Source organism: Kogia breviceps, chromosome 4 (genome assembly GCF_026419965.1).
Source record: "Kogia breviceps isolate mKogBre1 chromosome 4, mKogBre1 haplotype 1, whole genome shotgun sequence".
NCBI classification, from domain to species: Eukaryota; Metazoa; Chordata; class Mammalia; order Artiodactyla; family Physeteridae; genus Kogia; species Kogia breviceps.
The window spans coordinates 178,836,558-178,842,557 of NC_081313.1; the positions used below are offsets into that span (position 1 = coordinate 178,836,558).

At 57.4% G+C, this 6,000-nt stretch overlaps 1 protein-coding gene across 9 annotated transcripts in view; it reads right to left on the reverse strand.

The window, feature by feature from the left end:
* The window catches only part of KDM4B (lysine demethylase 4B), a 143,082-nt gene extending 139,514 nt beyond the window's left edge, over nt 1-3,568 (reverse strand). For 8 of the 9 annotated variants that reach the window (XM_059062026.2, XM_067032975.1, XM_067032976.1 and 5 more), the window contains exon 1: nt 3,450-3,566. The gene's annotated coding sequence lies outside the window, so the exon portion shown is untranslated. Of the gene's footprint in view, nt 1-3,449 lie in introns of all 9 variants that reach the window. The other variant, XM_059062030.2, reaches the window with a different exon arrangement.
* Between the last annotated feature and the right edge of the window lie 2,432 nt (nt 3,569-6,000).

Here is a 6,000-nt window from a genome sequence, read left to right on the forward strand (position 1 = left end):
AAAGACGTGTACAACATAGCTTGCAAATATGAGCCCCTCCCTTTTAAACGGGGGAAGGGAGGAAAGGGACAAAGGGACCTGGAACTTGAGGTCAATCAGGGTCATGGCCAAATATCAGGCTGCTGTGGGGTTAAAGGTTAAGTGAGAGAGGGTCACCTGGGGGCAACTGCACCCTCCAGGGGACACCGGGTGATGTCTGGGGATATCGGTGGTTGTCACAACTGTGGGGGTAGGGGTGCTCCTGGCATCAATGGGGTGGGAGCCAGGGATGCTGCTCCACACCCCACAGTGCCCGGGACAGACCGCCCCCCAGAGAATGACCCAGCCCTGAACATGAACGGGGCAGAGTAGGAAGGGACCTGACGTTAGTAAGAAATCAGCACCAGGTTCAGAGCACCCTGGCACTGTGTGAAGCCACAGTGACTCTCATCCCCTTTGACCCCCTCAATGACCCAGCATGGGCTCTTATTATACCCATTTTACAGGTAAGGAAAGCGAGGCCCAGAGTCATGCCCCAGAGGAGGGATGAGAACCGGATCTTTCAGACTCTGTTTGGGGAATGCAGTCAAGGACAGGAATGCAGGGGCACCAACAAGAACACAAGTCAGAAGGGAGTCCAGGTTCAGCCCCTCTCCTCCGTCGGGTGTCCTCAGCCAGAAGTGGAGGGACTGGGGCAGGGCAGGTCAGAGCTGTGGGGGTGAGGTCCCACTGAGCAGCCCGGGGTTGGGTGGGGGGAACAGGTATCTGGAGCGCAGCCAGGAACCCCCCCGGGGCTGGCAGAGAGGCATGGGGTGGGGGCGGGGGGGTGTGACCTCACAGTCATGCAGTCTGCCCCACAGTTCCTTTGCTTTCCTCACCCTTCCCCCAGCCCCTGCCCAGTGGGCTTGGGAAGGTTTAGTGACTGCCCCCCTACCCCCGGCAAGCTTTGTTCTTGAGCAAGTGACTGGCGCAGGGTCTCACAGCTCTGAACCTGCCCCCCACACTTCCAGATCCCGGGAAGAGAGACAGCCGGAAATGGTCATTTGCCCACACCTCGGCCCTCACCCCTCTCACCCCGTGCTGCCCACTCCCTGAGACGGGGCCCTCGGGGCAGTGGGCACCACACCGCCAGCACAGTTGTGCCCACACCTCGGGACACCCATCTCTCCCTTTCCCCCACTAGACCCAAAGGCCCCTGAAGTTAGGGACTCCCTGCAACCTGCCCCAGTGCTCAAAACCCAATGTCCGCAGGTCAGGTGAGTGTCAGAGGGAACCAAGGAACAGATGGGCTCCCCAGGGCTGAGGCTCCGGCTGGGCCCGGCCAGGGGAAGGGGCGGGGCTCAGGAGAGGCAGGGGCAAGACACCACAGAGGAGGAGGGGAAACGCAGGGTCAAGTATAGCAGAGTGGCCAGGCAGCGAGAGAGGGGCATGGAGCGCCCACCGACCACCCCAGAGGAACTGGGGAAGGGTCTTTACTAGGAGACAGAAAAGTACAACAAAGGCAGGGCGGGGTCCTAAATGACTGATCAGCCACACCTTCAAGCTCTTAACACCTCCTTAACAGCCCACTCCCCAAAGTGACAAGGATTAGAAAATGCGAGAAAAACAATTGTTACTAAGACCTGTATAGAAATTGTCTCGACAACGACACACTCGCGCGCGCGCACGCACGCGCACACACACACACACACACACACATGCACACACGCACATGCAGCGAGTGACACAGTATCTGCTTGAATCACCGCAAAACCTGGGAGCATTTATGCAACTGCACCTCTGCACGCGGAGGTGACCTCCCCCAGGGCAGGGCGGTCTGACCGCGGAGGTGCCCCCGGCACAAAAGGGGAGCACCAACGTCTGCCAAGCGTCCAATCAGAAACACGGAAAGAGGGCCAGCGAGTTTCTGAAACCCTCCCCTCAGATGATCACAAGTTGACTCCAGACTTTTACACTCTGTCCTTTGGGATTCCAAGAAGCAAACTACAAAGACCACAGAGGCTGCCCACTGCCTTTGCGAGGGTGGTGAGGAAAAGCTGACCCGGGAGTTGACAAACCCTCCCGACGCCTCATAAGGAAGCTATTACTGGAGAATTAGGGGAGTCACCGGCTCTTGCACGGCAGCGCGGAAAGCCCACAGGAGTCATGTAGTGAGCCCCTTTTAGGGGCTTTCTCCAGCCAGGGGACAGCCAGATAAATGGCTGCTGAGGCAGAGGGGTGAGGCAGGCAACCTCAGACCCTAAGACAGCGCTGGCAGCCAGTGGGAGCCACAGGAGCTTGCTGAATAAATGCCACGGACAGAAACACATGGAAAAGGACACACTCTTTACATATCACAGGACTGTTGGGCTCCATTGCACAGAACAACCTTCTCACTAGTTTCATAACTCGGGAAACAGTTCCCAGGTGCACCTGAATCATTAAAACAAAGGCATCCTCCCCCAACCAAACAGATGGGACACACCAAGAAGCAGTCCACGTCTCCCCAGCACCCAAGGGAAAAAAATCCCCTATAAAACCTTCCACCCTGGCCCCGGCAAACGCGCACCCCATTCTGCCTGGTGTCATTGCGCCCACTGGGCGGAGACCCAGGCCCTTGCAGATCTAGGGCAGGTCCTTTTCAGAATGAAACCGTCCCCCAGATCCCACGGGGCTGGAGAGGACAGCCCAAGGGGTCCCTGCGGGAGCGACACCAGGATTTATTTCTACAGAGAAGGGGCCTTCGAGATGGCGATCGGGCAGAGAGGGGAAGGCCGTGGGGGCACGCGTCTGGAAACTGCTATGTGCATATCAAGTGGATACATTTTTTTATAGGAAATTCTGATTGCATGCTTATTTTAGGGGGGCTCAGGGAAATGGGGTGCTAGTTTGGACGCCGCGATGGCACGGCGGTTGACTCGGGCAGTGGGGTGGGATGCAGTGATGGACATTTCGGGGGACACCGCTGGGAAGCGCCCCGTTAACCCCACCAGTGCCCAAAGGGCCGGAAATGGAGGCGGGTTTCACCCAGGGCCTGGGATCTCTCTCTCTCTCTTTCTCTTTACTATTATTATTTTTTTTAATTATTAGGATTGTTGTGAATAATGGAAGGGGAGGGCCCCGCTACGCAGGGCCAGCCAGGCCGGGCCACCCACGCTGTCATCTTTTGTGCGGGGCCGGCGAGGACGCCCCGGCCCAGCCCCCGCGCGCCCCCGGCCCGGGCAGGGAGCCCCCGCCTCCCGCCCCGCCATTGTCCGGCCGCGCCGCCCCCGCCCGAGGCCCGGCGAGCGCCCGGGGCCGGGCGGTTAACGCCCCCAACCGCCTCGCGGGCCGGGACAAAGCACTGCGGCCGCGGCCCGAGCAGGCCGCGCCCGAGGCCTGGGCCTCGAGTCCCGGGCGCCCGCCCGCCCGCAGCCCCAGGCGCGGCGCGGGGGCGGCGGCGGAGACGGGGCCCGCTCTCGGACGCGGCGGCCGCCTCCCCGCGGGCTCACCTGAGGCGGCGCGCGCGGCCCGGTCCGGAGCTGCGGCGCGCACTCCCCCGCCCTCGGCGTCGCACCCCCAGGCCCTCCTCGGGCCGGGCCCCGCTCGGTCGCTGGCGGCCGAGCCCTCCGCGAGCGCCCCGGGCGGGGCTTATAAGGCCGCGCGCCAGCTCCGCCCCGGCTGCCATTGGCCACCGAGCCCACGCCCGCGCACCCATTGGCTGCCGCTGACAGCTCCGCCCCTCCCCTCCGCGGGGCCCACCAACACCGCACGGCCCGCCCCCTGAGCGCCTCGATTGGGCGGGCGCAGGCGCCGGTCTCGCCTCGCCACTGGACGGCCGGCTAGGACACGCCGGCGCCCACCCACGTGCCCGCTGACCGGCTTGGTTCTCATTGCAGGCTGCGCACGCCAACCAAGAGGCCGCGACCAGCAGGACGGCGCTAGGCCTCAGATTGACAAGGACGCCTCGGGGACCGCCCAACGACCGCACGGGGGCAAGAGAATATTGGCTTACGGGGTCAGCCCCAGGCGCGGACTGGCTGGGGCGGGTGCCAATCACGGCCCGGGCCCCGCCCCAGTTATCAGGCTGCAGCTGAGTACGTGAGATCCAGCACAACATCAGCACCGCGCCTGGCAGGCTCGGAGTGAGGGTTCGAGACCCAGAGCCGGAAATTGGGTTCAGCGTTCTCCAATTCGCAAAGTCCCGAGTTAGGAAACATAGCACCAACGTAACTCAATTTGCAAAGGAGGAAAACTGAGAACTGGTGAAATAAAAGTCAAGCAGCAAGCGCCCCTGCCTCCCCTTCCACCCTCCCCCCGCAAAAAAATTCCAAGTTCATTTCCGTTGCAATCGACAAAACTTTGCAAAGGCGCCAGGCCTTCAGGATAAAGCTAGGTGACCTTCGCCGACTTCCCTAAAACGTAAGGGAGGCAAGGAGTTTGGTGCCTCCTGACTTAGGTTCAAAGCTCAGCTGGGCCCACATGCCTCACTGTGGTTGGCCTCCAGCGAAGTAACCTCACTGGGCCGCAGTTTCCCCTGTGAAATGGATATGACGGCGATACAACCCCTCACCGTCAGCCCCTCTCCTGGGAAGTTTGCGCGAATTAGTGAGAGGAGGAACGACGTAAAGCCTTTGACCATGTGACTTCGCGAAGTGAGCATTTAATTAAGGTTTGCCATTATCATCATCATCATGATTATTAACTTCATACCAGGCAGTAGGCTGGGCACGCCCCCATTTCGTCAGCAGGAATGTGCATCGGACAATTCGATATTTCCTAATAACGTGGCGAGTGCATCTACGCTCTATTCCTGGAGGTCCTGTACCCTGAGAAAGGGTATTCCGGAGCGTGGAGCTTGCCTGGTTCAAGTATGCAGCTGCAGCGCTGTACACAACTGTTTCCAGATTATATAAATAGCTTGTAGCAATCAAAAAGGGGGTAGATCTACATGTACTGTCATGGAATGATTCCCCTACAAGCCATGTGGAGAGCTGCAGAATGGTCCAGAATTCTGAACAATACCGTTATGGAAAGGAATGCAGAGCAACTGTCCTGTGGTTTCTAAGAGCCCACACCTGTGGCAACGCGCAGAACAAGGCCATCCCCAAACTGGGTCAACTAAATCTTTGCGGAGAGGAGGGATCCACTTTGGTAAAAAGTGTAGTTGGTGAGGAGTTTAATCTGCTCTAGGGTGATTTACATCGTCATGGGGCCATATTCAGATATTCCCTCAAGCAGTTAAAATTTAACTTAAAAAGTAGGAACCAGTAACTGCTCCCAAGGAACTCCCTAACCCGTGGGAAAGACAGAAATGTAATCTGATAGCAGTAATATAGACTCAAAAGTGCAATCGTATGGGGATCCCCCTACCCCAAGCCCTTTTTTTCTCTACTTCCCCGTTAACCCCCGTTAGACGGTGAATTCCAGGTGTTTGGATTTCACAGACTCTGGAATTTTTTTTTTTATTAATTGGGCGAACTAAATAGGTTGTCAGCTTTCCAGTTTTGCTTAGGGGGACTTTTGTGTGTGTGTGTGTGGTACGCGGGCCTCTCACTGTTGTGGCCTCTCCCGTTGCGGAGCACAGGCTCCGGACGCGCAGGCTCAGCGGCCATGGCTCACGGGCCCAGCCGCTCCGCGGCACGTGGGATCTTCCCGGACCGGGGCACGAACCCGTGTCCCCTGCATCGGCAGGCGGATTCTCAATCACTGCGCCACCAGGGAAGCCCCCTTAGGGGGACTTTTTATAATTTTTTCTCAAGTTCCTTTTTTTTTTTTTAATTCCAGTATAGTTGATTTACAATGTTATATTAGTTTCTGGTGTACAGCAAAATGATTCAGTTTTAATATGTATACATACATAAATATATATATATTCTTTTTCATATTCTTTTCCATTATGGTTTATTATAGCATACTGAATATAGTTTCCTGTGCTATACAGTAGGACCTTGTTGTTTATTTTATATATAATAGCTTGTATCTGCTAATCCCAAACTCCTAATTTACCCCTCCCCCACCCCCTTTCCCCTTTGGTAACCATCAATTTGTTTTCTAAATCTG